Source organism: Equus przewalskii, chromosome 19 (genome assembly GCF_037783145.1).
Source record: "Equus przewalskii isolate Varuska chromosome 19, EquPr2, whole genome shotgun sequence".
Taxonomy (NCBI): Eukaryota; Metazoa; Chordata; class Mammalia; order Perissodactyla; family Equidae; genus Equus; species Equus przewalskii.
In genome coordinates, this window is record NC_091849.1 from 26075840 (window position 1) to 26091394 (window position 15555).

The 15555-nt window shown below is 39.2% G+C and overlaps 4 non-coding genes across 4 annotated transcripts; 3 read left to right on the forward strand and 1 right to left on the reverse strand.

The window, feature by feature from the left end:
- The first annotated feature begins 2036 nt into the window (after positions 1 to 2036).
- TRNAS-CGA (transfer RNA serine (anticodon CGA)) lies at positions 2037 to 2118 on the forward strand. The gene has a single exon. It is a non-coding gene; the product is annotated as a tRNA-Ser (tRNA).
- Positions 2119 to 3559: 1441 nt separating this feature from the next.
- Positions 3560 to 3632, forward strand: TRNAR-ACG (transfer RNA arginine (anticodon ACG)). Its single transcript has one exon. It is a non-coding gene; the product is annotated as a tRNA-Arg (tRNA).
- A 4096-nt stretch (positions 3633 to 7728) lies between these two features.
- Positions 7729 to 7811, reverse strand: TRNAL-UAA (transfer RNA leucine (anticodon UAA)). The gene has a single exon. It is a non-coding gene; the product is annotated as a tRNA-Leu (tRNA).
- A 7671-nt stretch (positions 7812 to 15482) lies between these two features.
- On the forward strand, positions 15483 to 15555 carry TRNAV-CAC (transfer RNA valine (anticodon CAC)). The gene has a single exon. It is a non-coding gene; the product is annotated as a tRNA-Val (tRNA).

Genomic DNA, 15555 nt, shown 5'->3' on the forward strand with positions numbered 1-15555 from the left:
AGGAGACAGGAAGGAAGGGATGAGCAGTGACTGCTTTTAGATGGCATCATTTTAAACGGCCTCCTTTCTCTGTTTTGTTCCTTGGGGACTCCTAAATTACTTGGTAGAGTACAAGGACTAGGGAGAAACTTAAGATCTAACTGAGAAAGAACCACAAACATTTCAAAAGATCCTTTTAATTTGTGGGTGGATTTCACAATCTTTGTCCCAAGATTAAGTCTCCCAAGTGTTCTGTCAGAGACACTGGAAATTAAACCAGTGGAACAGCCACACGGCTCACCCTTCCCTGGTTCCGGGTCTGTTGCAGAACTGTGAACTGGTCAAATGACAAAGCTGGGGTCAGGGAACTGGAGATTCCTACAGTCACTCCACTCAGTGCTTTTTGCCCCTGAAGCTGAGAGAGGATTTCTGGTGAAAATAGCTCCTGGAATTGGTCCGCTGTAAGGAGAGCTACTCTCTGGCCAAGACAGAAAATAAAAAGAGAGGTGTGCTCCTTTCTCTGCCTAAACAAAACAAAACACACAAAAAATAGTCTTTTAAAGTGGTACTCCTAGGCCCAAAGGAGGAAGTTTAAGATATTTAAATTGTGCGAATTTGGACAAAATAGTCCACTGAAAATATACTATGGAGAGAGAATTTCTTCCACTTCTCCCAGAACAGCCTAGAGCAAATCAAGACTGCTCCCCAAAGGGCTTTGAAATCAGGGTGTGCAGATGGTAGTCTGACCCACTCAGCTACCAGCTGGTCTTGGCTGCATGGACAGTGCTCACAAATGGAAGATCCAATTCAGTGTCCGAAGAATGTTCCAGGACAGTCTGATCTTGGATCTGATGACTCTCCCAGAGCCTCCCAGGTCTTCCTTGCCCCACGGGTCCAGGGCCAGGCTTGGAAGCCATTCTAGAACCTTCTTGTCTTTTTTCCTCAGCATTCCCGAGAGGCTTCAAATCTCATTTGTGTGAGTAGCTCCCTCTGGAGCGCCAGGTGAGGCCTCCTTAAGAGCCCTCAGTATTGCTCAGTTCCAGAAAGGAACCATTCCAGAGGAGACCTCTGGTAAGAACAGTTTTTATCCCCAACCTCCATGTTTATGGTGTTTTCTTGAGCTTTTATTTAATTTTTGAATTAATTTTTGAATAGGTAACATCTAACGTGTAAAATGACATGCAGTAACCTTCTCCCTCCTGCTTCAAAAAAATGCCACCTCCTTAGTCTCCAGTCCCTCAACTGGTTACTGTTGTCATGAATTTACTAAGTATCCTTGAGAGATTTTTTGTAAAAATGCATATACGATCTAACACAAATATATTTCCAATGGTAGCATTCTATACACATTGCTCTAAATCTTGCTTTTATTTTAAAATGTATGTATTTACATAGTAATCCGTCTCATTTTCTTTTAAATACTCCTAGCACTCCACTGTGTGGTTATCCCATAATTTATCTAATTAAATAATTATGAATAACTAGATTTTTCCCAATCTTGCTATTACAATTAATGCTGCAGAGAATAAGCTTGAAAGCAATATAATCTCTCACATGTGCGAGTATATCTTGTACATTTGTAGAAATACTGTATCAAAAGGTAGATTCATTTGAAATATTGGTAGAGCCTGCCATGTTGTCCTCCATAGCAGCAAAGGATAGTGTATTAGTTTGTGGAGAGCACAACTGAATAAGATCCCAGGCACGCTTAATACAATTCCTTACTTCATTCCTTGCCAACTATGATGCCAAACCAGACAAATCATGAAGACTGTAGAAAATTTTTAAAATCGAGGATTCTTGTAATGCTGGACTATTGCCTCCTCTCAGAGGTGAGATTTTGCAGTGTGAGGCCTGGCAGGATGGGGTGAAGTTGGAAAAGGCTGGAGCGGGGCTAAGTGGAAGGATCTGATGAAGAGGTTTGGAGAGTGACCTCCTTTTGTGTACCGCTAAAAGTAAACATGCCAAATAAACAAAAGTGACCAGCATTGATAGGATTATAAATCCGGGGCTTTATACAAATGTTTTTTAATACACAAATAGCAGCAGCATGCTGGGCTGTGATGGCCGAGTGGTTAAGGCGTTGGACTCGAAATCCAATGGGGTCTTCCCGCGCAGGTTCAAATCCTGCTCACAGCGCATTTACCATTTTTCGTTTCTTAAGTCACAAAAGTTCATTTTCACAAATACTATGATTCTCTAGTTTCATCTTATTCCACAAGAAAACTGATAGGAAGAAGGCAGCTTCCTATTCCAAGATCTGCGTTGGCCTACCTACCTTTTCGGTATGCATCCATTGTGTATTTTGGCTCTTTTATCCTTCTCCTTCAAGCTGGGCATCTGTGAATCTCTGAAAGCAGGAGGATGCCTCCTTTGGCCCCGCTATCCACAGCCTGTCCATAGTCCATGTGAAGCCTGGGACTCAGAATAGCTGCTTGTTTTGTGTTGAGATTGTTAAATCTGAAAACAGTGGCAGATCCTAATGGCAAGGAAAACAGGAAATTTTGTTTTAAAAAATCTGTAGCAAAATTCCCCGTGCTGATAATAGAAATCTCAGTAGCTTCCTTAAAGAGTTCTCTGGTATTAAAAAACAAAAGCAAATAAACAAACAAACGAAAAAAACAACCAGGCTGGTGGGAACCATAAAGGTCTAGGATCATAAATATCCATTAATGTGTATGTGCCAAATACTTTTTAAAACAGTGAATAGAAATGAGGAGATCGAGGCAAAGAGAAGATACGCAACTTAGCCAAGGCAATGAATCTAGTGGGGTAGGATTCCAGATAAAGTTTTTGTGCACCCTGCCTACACTTGGACCCAAACTATTGTGCTTCTAGCTCTCAGAAGAAAGGACTGCCCTCACTTATAAATACTTTCATATTTCCATGTGCCTATTTTGCCTACTTCAAACTCTTAAATATAACTAGCCAATTTATGTAATGATGACTGGTATCCTTTAATTTCGTAATTATGTTAACTCTGAGCTTCTAAGGTCCTATGTGAATTGGGTTCTTAAATGTTTATCTTTATTGAATTCTTACTTCCATTTGGATGTGCACGAATGTTTCTGAATGTCTCTTCTGCTGCACAGAGTCTGAAATTATCTCCTCTGTAATGAGTTACGGCTCTTTGGGAGAGTGAAATGGAAATACAATTAATAACTCAAGAATGTATTTTATTTCATTTTCTTTTTTATTGTATCAAAATTTAAAATTATGTGGATCACTAATTACTGATCTTCATGAAGCATCAGTATCTAAATACTTTTTTAAAATGACATTGATGAATGGACAGATGAACCAACTAAGTTAATGAAACATTCACAAATAGAAACAATAGGCACAAGGACACGTAAACGAAAAAAATACTAATGACAGTCTTTCTGTCACATACATGATGTTCCAAAGCAGCAAATTTATAAATATAAATGTTTTATATATGCAAATTGGCCACAAAGAAAATCAGTCAACTTTACCGGCACCCACAGATCTTGTTAAACTCCTTTCTGTCTGCATCATGAATCAATTATTTTCTCAACCATTCTAATGAATAATGAATAATCAAGAGCTTCGCCGGGAGGGGCCAGTGGCGCAATGGATAACGCGTCTGACTACGGATCAGAAGATTCTAGGTTCGACTCCTGGCTGGCTCGACCTCTTTTTTTTTTCTTAATAGCGAAAGTATTTTCCTGTGTACCTTGTTCAAATGGATAACAGAAACAAATTCCTAAAGTCCTTCAGAATGTAGTTCATGTGATCTGGCTCTTCACCTTCCATGGTACTGCCACACAGAGCAATCTTGGCTGTTCCTTAAATCTGAATGGATGCTCAAAGAACCCCTCTTCTGAAATTTCCTTCTTTTTATCTTGTTTCTTTTGGCTGAAAGAGATCTTTGGAAAGACAGCTTAAAAAAATCAAAGTAATACTATTCGACCATAAAAAAGAATGAAGTTCCAATACGTACTACAATATGGATGAAACTTGAAGACATCATGCTAAGTGAAAGAAGCCAGACACAAAAGGCCATATGTGGTATGATTCCACTCATATGAAATGTCCAGAATAGGCAAATAGAGATAATGTTAGTAGTCACCAGGAGCTGGGGAAAGGGCGGGATGGGTATAGAGTTTGGGGGTGATGAAAATGTTTTGCAATTAGGCAATGGTGATGGTTGCACAACTTTAAAAGGGTGAATTTTATGGTGAATTTCAAGAATTATATCTTAATTTTTAAAAATCAAAGAAGCGTCAAAGAAAAAAAAATTACCAGTATTTTCTTCACTAATTTTTCTGCCATTAAGCAGGGTTCTCACTCCTCGGGTTCTCTCTCTTGTACACTTTCTGCCCCTGAACATCCGTGCGGGAGGAAAGAGAAGGACCATCAACTGGAGAAATACTGAATCAAGAAAGTACAGCTATGGATAAACGAAATCACAGCTTCTCCCTCAGGCCCCCATTTCTGCGATCGGCAAAGATCGGCCTTGACACCTGCGAAAGCGAGTCAGCTTCTGCTTCCCCGCCCGGCTCGGCGATCTCACCAAGAAGAACGAGGCGGCCTCAAAGCGAAGGACTGAGACTAAGAAACTGTTTAGAGATGAAAGGGGTCCAGACAAAAGTTAAATACACAAGAAGAGGGAGAGAGTATTAAGGGAGACAGGAGAAGTGGCAGCTTTGGGGCGGTGCCTCTAAACAGGCGAATCTCCTTCCTAGGTGTTCCGGGACCTGACACCAGAGCTTGGGGCAGAGTGGAAGAGTTTGGGAAGGAAATGTAGGCAAAGCCAGGAAAAAGAACACAAACAAGCAAAAGAGACCTTCATTTGTGGGTATACACTATTTATCTTACAAAAGTTTATTGACGCTGGACAATGTGCGCTGTGAGGGGTGCTGAGAGAAGAATGAACCTGTCCCGCGTCCAAACTTCATTTGATCCACGGTCTGTCGGGTTGTAAGAGAATTAAAAGGGAAGATGGGGATGGGAGGGAGGAAAGAATGGTCCAAAGGATTTGGAGCTTCTTAAAGCAAATTCTTCTCAAATTTTAGGGTGCAGGAGAATCACTGGGAAGAAGCATTGAACCCATTTTTCTGCACCTCACCCTTAAGGCTCCTACATTGATTCTAGGATGCAGTCCACGAATTTTTAGCAAGGTGATGCTGATGCTGCTATTCTGCAGACCTTACATTAAGTAGCACTGGACTAGTGCGTTGCATTTTACTACCCGCTTTTTACAGCTAACACCAACGGGGAACTTCCAGGGAGGAAGGGAAAAAATAGAGCATCTATACGGAGATGCACAACTTCAGCATGATGCCGCTAGGCTTTAACCAACCAAGTAACCAAGCTTTTCCTTTTCTTTCTTTCTTTTTTTTTTTTTTTTTTTTGGTGGGGTTGGTGGTGGGTTGTTTTAGAAAGAAGTCAGTTTCCACCTCCCGATTAAACAAACAAAAGGACCTTTCATATGATAATCACACTTTCAGTCCTAAAGGAGAAAACTTAGGCTTTTTTCTAGTTGTTTTTAATCTGCATGTTGGGAACCCCACTCCCCTCAAAAAGAAAAAAAACCCTACAGAGATTGTATTGTGAAGACAGAATTTTTCCTTTTCCCCTGGAACATTCTACAGCTGAACTGTCCAAAACAATAGTCATCAGCACATGCTTCTAAAACTTAGTTTAAAAAAAATGTGCAATATCTCATTAATGGTTATTTTAGTGATTACAGGTTGAAATGATAACATTTGGGATTCAAACATTCAAATTAATTTACTTGTCTATTTCTATTTTTAGTGTGACTACTAAAAAATTAAAATTATTTGTTATATGTATTATTGTTGACTCACATCTTCTCTCGGTTATTTATGTGGTAACATCAGTAAGATGGATCGACTTGCTAGGTGCGTGATTCTTTTGGGCAGACTCATGGTGGTATATTCCAAAGAATTTGTTTTTTATTTCAAAAAATATATATGTATTCTTCTCCAAAAGCAATTCCTATTGTGTGAAAATGTCAATTTTCTCATACAATATTTTTTTACCTGCTTTTCTTTTTCTATTCAAAAGGGTTCTGTAGGTCAGGTGGTTAACGAGCATGCTTAGTGAAGAAAAGATCGTGGATTGCGATTTGGTGGACTCTCTCTATAAGCTTTGTACTTTTGCAAAATGTTAGCTCTAGTTTTGTTGAAGACAGTTTGGGGAATTTACTCCTGATGAAACCTGTGTTATTCAATTATTATATAATGTGGAAAACTAAGAGCCTAATGTTTACTTTATAGATGCACTTTCTGAAGGCAGCAGGCAATACAAGTTTTTACACAAGAGAGGGAAAGACTGGACGGACTATGTAAAAAGTTGCACAAAAAACCACTCTTCACATGACATGACTGAAGCACTGTAAATTATTCTTGGACACCCAAAAATTCAGAATTCTTAGATGGCAATGCCCCTCCCCTGTACAATGAGATTATCAGTGATTTTCTTTGCATGTTGAATATTTTGTCTTTAATCTATAACTTTTCCATTTGAGAGTTTTCAATAAGAGCTCCAGCAGTCACTGAAAACTACTGTTTTCCATTTTGTGGGATCCACATACTCGATCTTAATTTTTTTTTTGTAATTGGAATCCCAGGAGGTGAAGAGAGAAAAGGGCAGAAAAACATTTGAAGAGATAACAGCTGAGTACTTTCCCAAAATAATGAAATAGATCAAAACACAGCTTCAAGGTCAGAGAAGCCCAAGCAGAACATATAAAAGAAAAAGAAAACCTGTTTACGTCGTATTCAAACAGCTGAAAATCGAACAAAGAGAGATAATATTGAAGGCAGCCACAGAACAAAATACATATTACGTCTAACTAAAAAATAAAAATAAAAATTACAGCAGACTTCTCATCAGAAATTAAATATGCCAGAAGACAATGGAATGACATTTTAAAGTGCTGAGAGACCAAAAGAATTTTTTTAAAAAAACCAAAACCATTAATCCAGTATTCTCTACCAAACAACAAATATTTTCCAGGAATGAAGAAGAAATAAAGATATTTTCAGACAAACAGAAACTGAAAAGAATATTGCTAGCAGATCTGCACAATAGAAAATGTTACAAGAAGTTCTTCAGGAAGAAGGAATATGAGGCCAGAGAGATACGAAGGAATGAACATGCACAGAAATTGTTACCATGTAGGTACAAATAAGGATTTTTTCCAATTATAATCACTCTAAAAATAGTTGCATAAAGCAAAAATAATAGCAACATGTGGTACAGTTATAGCATCCATGAAGGCAAAATATATGACAATAGCATAAAATATAGGCGGGAGAATACTGTTGCAAGCTTCTCACACTGCACAGGGAGTAGCATAACATCATTTGAAGGTAGACTTTGATTAATTGTAGCTGTATACAGAAAACCTTAGGGAAAACATTAAAGATTGTTTTAAAAGACATAAAAATGATAAGGCAATAGTGCAGATAAAAATAAATCATGAAAGAAGCTCATATTTTTCAAAGACATGAAGAAAGAGACCAAAGAAAGGAAGAAAGAACAAAAGGAACACGTAGGAAACAACCAGTAGGACAGATTTTAGTACAAACACGTCAGTAATTACCTTATATGTAAGTTATCTAAATCCACCAATTATAGACCGAGTTTGTCAGATTGGATAAAAATAAGTTAAGGCCCATCCATATGCTGAAGCAGTTCCTAACTTTGCGCAAGAATTTCTTATTTTCAGGTGAAACACATGCTGAAAAATGAAACTACCGGGAGTGGGGTTCGAACCCACGCGGACACGCGTCCATTGGATCTTAAGTCCAACGCCTTAACCACTCGGCCATCCCGGTGATAATGCAAGCACTTTGATGTCACGCATTACTGGGTTAGAATTAAAGAGTTGTTAGTCCCTGGGAGATTACGAATAACTTTATGTTCGTGAAATCTGGAACCAGGATCAAAAGTGTAAAGAGGAAAAAGATCGCTGTAATGTTTCTTGGAAAAAAAAAAATGAAAAAAAGTTTATTTTTAACAAATATTATCTCATCACTAATTTATACTGGGTGTTAGGGAAAGACTGAACCATCCTTGATCTCAGAGACTTGCATTAAAATGAGGAATGTCATGACAAAAAAAGCACGTGATGCTACAGGAATACTCACTTTTCCAGGCCCAACTCATTCTGTCACCACTTATGCTCAAGAGGACACTTATTTTAGAGGATATGCAAAGGAAAACCAAAGAGGAAAGGAAGTGGAGTAATAAAGGTGGGGAGAATGCAGCTGCATGAACTACATCTCATAACTCTAAAATGGGGTATCCACACTTTTTATTCCTCATCAAAGAACACTGCTTTGCCTGCTGAATCTAAGCCTCGATTCCAAACCCACTGAACCTGATTGTCCAAGTGAAGACTTTAGGTCTAGAAAAAGAGGATAGTTAATATTGAGACAAACTTCTCCTGGAGCGAATTAAGAAAACCCTAGTGCACACAAATGTAGTTTGGAGGTTGAATACATGACATTGATTTTAATAAGGAAGCATTTTACCCAAGAGTTCTGACTCTTCACTGATGAAATCTCTGTCCTGAGCACCCACTATGTGCTAGGCACTGAGCCAGGTGCACATAAGCTACCAAGTCAGTAAGACACTGCCAGGCACTTCGGGGATGGGGTAGCGGGTTGTTTAAGAACCCATTAAAGCAGCTCCCAGATGGGTATTGAGAGAGTTTGTGTTGAAAGTCTGTGAAGTCTTCTGGAACCAGAGGTGAAATTCAATACTGAAGTAGAATTTGGAATAGAATTAATTTATAAACATCATAAAACACCTATTGAGAGCCACCAAAACAAATAAATAAATACCTCTCTGTTATTTTGGTTACCAGAGGAAAGAACTGTAATATAAGATGATTGTGTTAGCTGTACCACACGAGCATAAAAGGTCCAAGGACAACTCTCCCCAGGCTTAAAACCACTGATGCAGAAAGAGTCCAGCCCTTGTTGGTAATGCACAGAGCTTACTAAGTTCACAAACTTGTGCCCTCAATTGCCTGATAAAGCCAAGAGAAAGGAACGTGTTACTCACTTCATTGGTCCATCCAGCTCAGAGCTCTGTCTCTGGCCTTTTAGACACTCTGTACCAGTGAGCAAAGAGATAGCATGAGAGATTCTTGCCTTTACACGTTGCGGGAAATCCACACCTGTCAGTGTCTGAGTCAGAGCTGAATTGGGAGGAGCGAGAATGTAGTGGGTGCAAGAAAGGGCATATCAGAGAAAGGAGTCCCCAGGCGTTGGCAGACATGAGAGTTTATATATTATTCTCTTATTGTCACTCTTAGCATAGAATAAAAGCATCTGTAGAATTTATAAAATATTCTTATCTAGAGAGTGTAAATACCTAAATGTTTCAAACACAAATTAACAGAAATATATGTAGCAAAATATCTTTATGACCTACAAGATAGAGAAGAACTTAAAAAAAAATTTAAAAGAACAAACAGTAAAGAGAAGCATCAGTACAATTTACTTCATGTAAATCAAAGATATGTTAAATGAAGGCCACAAGTAAATAGACAGGGGTGACAAGTGGAAGACATTTGAAACATTTAAAAATGACAGCTTAATCTATACCATATAGTAAGAAGCCACGAAAATCAGCAAAATCATGCAGAAAGCTCAGTAGAAAATGGGTAAAGATTAAGAACAGGATGCTCACCAGAGCCAAGATACAGAAGAAGAATTTGAAAAGATTAAAAACAATTTGAACATTCAATATTATTAGTCATGTATAAAAAGTCAAAATAAAATGAGCTATTATTCTATATACGTTGTTAGAAGAATTAGAAAGCTGCATGTGTCAATTATGCAGGAATCTGATATAATACCCCTCATGTCCTGCTGATGGAAGTTGACATCACTCCAGCCATTCTGAAGAACAATCTAATGCCTTTTACTTAATTTAAGGTTATTCATACCCAATGAGCCGGATACTCTGCTCTTAGGTGTGTATGATCCCTCCCTCAGACACAAAAATCGCACAAAGGCACAGATTGTATCATATGTGTATGTTAATTGCAGCATTATTTTGCTCTTTTAGAATCAAATTCAACCATCATTGGACAGTAGATAGGTAAATGTGGTAAATGCATAATATTGAATATTGTGCATCTATGAGATGTAATAGACTAGATGTACATGGAACAAGGTGTGTAAATTTTAAATATAAAGTGTTTTAAAAGGTATTTAACACAGTAAACATTTTTCCTCTATTACACTAATCATTCTGCTCTCTAGCCTTCAAAATCTTGGGGCTGCTCTCCACTTTCTCATCCTTTTGTCCCTGTGCATTTATGCCTTAAAACACCCTTAATATTCTCTATAATGTAGTTTGAGATAGAGAGAAAGCAAATGCTGTGCTTAATCTTCCATAATTATAATGAGGTCCATCACTGACTTACTGTGGAACACCAAGGATCAGTAAAATAGTAGGTAGTGATAGGGAACCACCATTTATAGGCATCAAAACACTAAAGAGGCTAGAAATTAATTTTTTATGTCAAATTTCCCTGTCTCTCATTCCACAGACCATGTCAACCTAATGAGGTTAAGCTGAAGAAACAAATGTTACATCCGAGACATGATCAGAACTCCATTGGCAGGCTGTTGCTATTTCCAATCACTCCTCCTAATTTCTGACAAATGCTGGCTCAGTTACCACTATCCTCCCTCCCCTGCTGCTCCAACTTTTCAGAATATGGAGCTAATGGACAGGACACATATGAGTTCCACTTTTAGGAGCTGCAAATGAGACTATCTTCTATTCCTGAGCATTAATTTCTCTCCCTGGTGCTGGACTCAAGGCCTGCTCAAGCCATCTGAATCCCTGGTCTCCTCTTTGTTGACTGAAGCTGGCAGCATGCCATATTTCCATAGCTTCCACAGTAGTCCCCCAAATCAGCCATTAATTCTGTGTTCTGGAATATTTGGCAATTATAGGCACTCGGGCTTTGTTGAAAACGCTTCTAGGTGGCTCCTTATGGTAGCTAGAAAGAAATTAAGGAACAGGGCCGACCCCGTGACCAAGTGGTTAAGTTCCTGCACTCCGCTTCGGTGGCCCAGGGTTTTCCTGATTCGGATCCTGGGCGCAGACATGGCACCACTCATCAGGCCACGTTATGGCGGCGTCCCACATGCCACAACTAGAAGGATCCACAACTAAAATATACAACTATGTACTGGGAGGATTTGGGGAGAAAAAACAGAAAAAAAAAAAAGAAAATTGGCAACAGCTGTTAGCTCAGGTACCAATCTTAAAGAAATGAGGGAATGTAGATGTCAGTGTGATCCCAGAACCCTGCAGTCCCCTGGAGCAGGCATCAACCAGATGGGAAACATTGTAAAACAACTTCTTGATGTCTCTGTTATGATATAAAAACTTGGAACAAAGGGATCAGTGCTTGGTTTACTTTGGATCTAGTGGGGAACAAAACTAGGGCCTCTGCACATAACACACAAGTGATAACCACTACACTAAGACCCAGTGTCCTTGCTGAGGATGACAGGGGCAAATGCTAGAAAGAGCAGGAAGCCAACAACAAGTTGGCTTCAGTTGACAGGTCCAAGGACAGTCTCATCACAAGCTCACGTGAAGAGGATATTTGAAGTGCTAAATAACCTTACAGGCAATTCCCTTGGCACAAATTTGAAAGGCCCATCAGTTAGAATACACAGAGAGAAAGTAACTTTGGATGTCCAGAACCGAATTCCTGACTTTTACCTGCCCCTTGTTTATTCATTCATTAATTCCTCCATCCATCCATTGTTTTGCTCAAGGAATGTTAATTGAATCCCTATTATAAGCCAGAGATTAAGTAGCTTGGAGTAAAGAAGTGAACACAACAAACAAAATATGCTTTTCACATGGAGGTTATGTTTTAGTCCCAAGCAAATAGTAGTTGGTGATTAAATACATCTTTCTTTGATGAAAATTGTAACCATACTTAGCAGAACTTTTCTTGATCAACTCCCCTTCTTCAGGATTGGTAAAATTTGGTCCCCTAGACATTGTTCACAAAGCTAAGTTGAGATAATTATGCATGAGGAAGCTGCCAATATATGGATAAAACTATAATAAATACATAGTGTAGGAAATGTATACACATATAAATGTGAACGTAAATATATGTTTTCTCCCTAGTAATTGGTCCTAATGATTAAATTTTTTCTGCCTTGATTTTAAACTTCCCAAAACCCAGCCAAGCTCTTTATTTCCTGTTGTACACCTTTACTTGAACACTGCTCCTGCCTTTGGTTTTCAAACCTCAAGAAAGTGTCTCATTTAGGAGTATTAAAAATGGGTGTCTGCTCTTTGACATCAGTATCAAAAGGATCTTTTCAGACACCATAACTCCTCAGATGAAGGAAACAGTAGAAAGAATAAACAAATGAGACTTCATCAGACTAAACAGCTTCTTCAGGGCAAGGGAAAACAGGATTGAAACAAAAAAACAACCCACTAGTTGGGAAAAAATATTTACAAGTTATATATCTGACAAAGGGTTAATCTCCATAATATATAAAGAACTCACACAGCTCAACAACAAAAAATCAAACAACCCAATCAAAAACTGGGCAGGGGACATGAACAAACATTTCTTCAAAGAAGATATACGGATGGTGAATAGACACATGAAAAGATGCTCATCATCACTAATCATCATGGAAATGCAAATCAAAACTACACTAAGATGTCATCTTACACCTGTTAGAATAGCAAAAATAACCAAAACAAAAAGTAACAAATGTTGGAAAGGTTGTGGAGAAAAAGGAACCCTCATAAACTGTTGGTGGGAATGTAAACTAATTCAGCCACTATGGAAAACAGTATGGAGATTTCTCAAAAAGTTAAAAATAGAGATACCACATGACCCAGCCATCCCACTACTGGGTATCTATCCAAAGAACTTGAAATCAGTAATTCCAAAAGTCCCATGCACCCCTATGTTCATGGCAGCATTATTTACAATAGCCAAGACGTGGAAGCAACCTAAGTGCCCATCAACCGATGCTTGCATAAAGAAGATATGGTATATATATACAATGAAATAATACTAAACCATAACAAAGATAAAATCATCCCATTCCCAACAACATGGATGGACCTTGAGGGTGTTATGTTAAGTGAAATAAGCCAGACAGAGAAAGACGAACTCTGTATCACTCCACTCATAGGTGGAAGTTAAACATATAGACAAAGAGAACTGATTGGTGGTTACCAGGGGAAAGGGGGGTGGGGGGAGGGCACAAAGGTGAAGTGGTGCACCTACAACATGACTGACAATAATGTACAACTGAAATTTCACAAGGTTGTAAACTATCATAATATTAATAAAAAGTTAAAAAAAAAAAAAAGTGGGTGTCTGAATGACTCTTACTACCAAGGTCCTGACAGGCTATCAGCATAAGAAAAAGAAACTCAAGTCTGCACCCTGTCTGATAGATTTCAATTCTTCAGGCCATTCAGCTTCGAAAAAAGAAAAGAGACTATGAGTCCATTTGCCCCATAGACAACAGAGAAGAATATTTGGTACCTGCATCCCCTAGGTTTTCAAAAGAAAGAGAGCCCAACATGCCCTGGAAAGATAGCTTTTCAGTGTTGCCCAACTCCTCACAAAGGCTAAGGCTTGCAGAGGTTGCTCTGGAAGCAATGTCAAGCAATAGATTCATTCCAGAGACAAGGGAGATTGTCAGGGAAAGATTGTCTTTTAGAGTAGAAGTGCTGAGCAAAGATACCTGAGGACCAATCTCCAAAAAGTAAAAATACATGTGGTTTTCGCTTCACAGTTCTTTCAAATGTTATGAATGCTCAAAAAATTTATCATAAAGTATTAGCCCTCTTCACTCATGGTTTATAAAAAAGCCAAGAGGTCTTTGGATCAAAATGGAAAACGTCATGTTCCTCTTTAAGAAGTCAATTCTTTCCCACCCATCACATTCAAGTTAAATCTAAATTCCATGCTTTGAAGGGTATTCCTTTCTCTCCCTGATCCAGGATGTGTTATTTTACTTACTCTCAATGGAATAAGTTTCCCTGAGGAAAAGGAATAAACAAACATACACTCTGATTCAAACCTACCATTGGAGCTCCTCATACTGCATTCACCCTCTGTGCCATGTTCATGCCAATGCAGAAATACCTTCTCCATCCAAGCCTATTCAACCACCTCCATTTTTTTTTTCCATCAACTGAGTAATATCATTTCCCCTAGCAAGTATTTCCTGACCATTAAGACTGGAGGGGATACTCCTTTTCTGTGCTCATATGAGAAAACGCGGTGGCTTCTATAGCTGGCATTCCATGCAGCGCTCTTATTGTAAGTAAATTACTGTGTGTAACCAAATTATGATCACCTCAGGTCCCCCTCCCCTCCTTCTAGGTTGTCGGTTCCTTTAGGGCATCGGATACCTCTAGTACCAGAATGGGAGTGGGCTATTCAATGGTTTCTTTAAAATAAACGTCAAACCAAATTGGTGAGAAAGCTTAACAAACACACATATGCCTTAAATATAATAGCTCTTTATCTTGCTGATCTGATCTCAAAGCAAAAAATAAGAAAAGGTGGGGCTAGGATTGTGCCAATGAGAAACATGCCTCTCTCCTCCAATACCCACACTATTTTCATCAGGTCATGTTTTAGCTGCCACACGAGGGAGTCAGTCGGTGATCTTTCTCAAAGGCCCAGAAACCTCTGTCCTGTCACTACTTTCTCAAGACTACCTTGGGGACAAACACTTTTTTGCCACCGGGCGCCTTTGCAGGGGAACAGTCTTAGAACCTAGTAGAAGGCAGATCGCTTGAGGTGTCCGCGGTAAGGACATTGACTAGGATACTTGAAATGGAGTGAATAACAAAGGAGAGTCAAGTAAATCACAAAGGTCATCTTCCTGCTATGAGACCTTAATGGACACCACACACCGAGTTGACACGTTCCAGAGCAGTAAACGTGAGTGATGCAGAACAGAAGAGAGTTGTTCATTTGACGTCTAGTAGACTTACTCGCCAGATTCCACTTTCACAAACTTCCCAACCACCCCACCACCCTCACCTGACAGACAGCTGGGCGCAGTCCGCCACCCCGCCCTCCGCCCTCAGTCCCCCGCCATTGCTCAAAGTCCCATGAGCTCCGCCAGTCGATTCTATTCCTAAACGATCGTTTTCAGTCATCGAGAGATGAAGCTCTACGAATGTTAGAGAAACGAGCGTAAAATATATCAAGAAATATCTTCAAATAAAATCTCCCGGGAGCCTGCCTAAGATTTACCTGTCTGATGCTGGTAAAGTAATTGGGGCTCTGCGAGTAGCGTTGGCCTGGCTAGGAGTGATCGAGTTTAGATACTGTTGATTCGGAGAATTGGAAAGTGTAGAGGGAAAAATAGCACCTCAACTAAGAAAATATTATGAAGAAAAGAATAAATTTAAGGCTCATTTTAACTAATTCAAAAGGAAAATAGCTAAAGGGGTGGGTTTCCGTAGTGTAGTGGTTATCACGTTCGCCTCACACGCGAAAGGTCCCCGGTTCGAAACCGGGCGGAAACA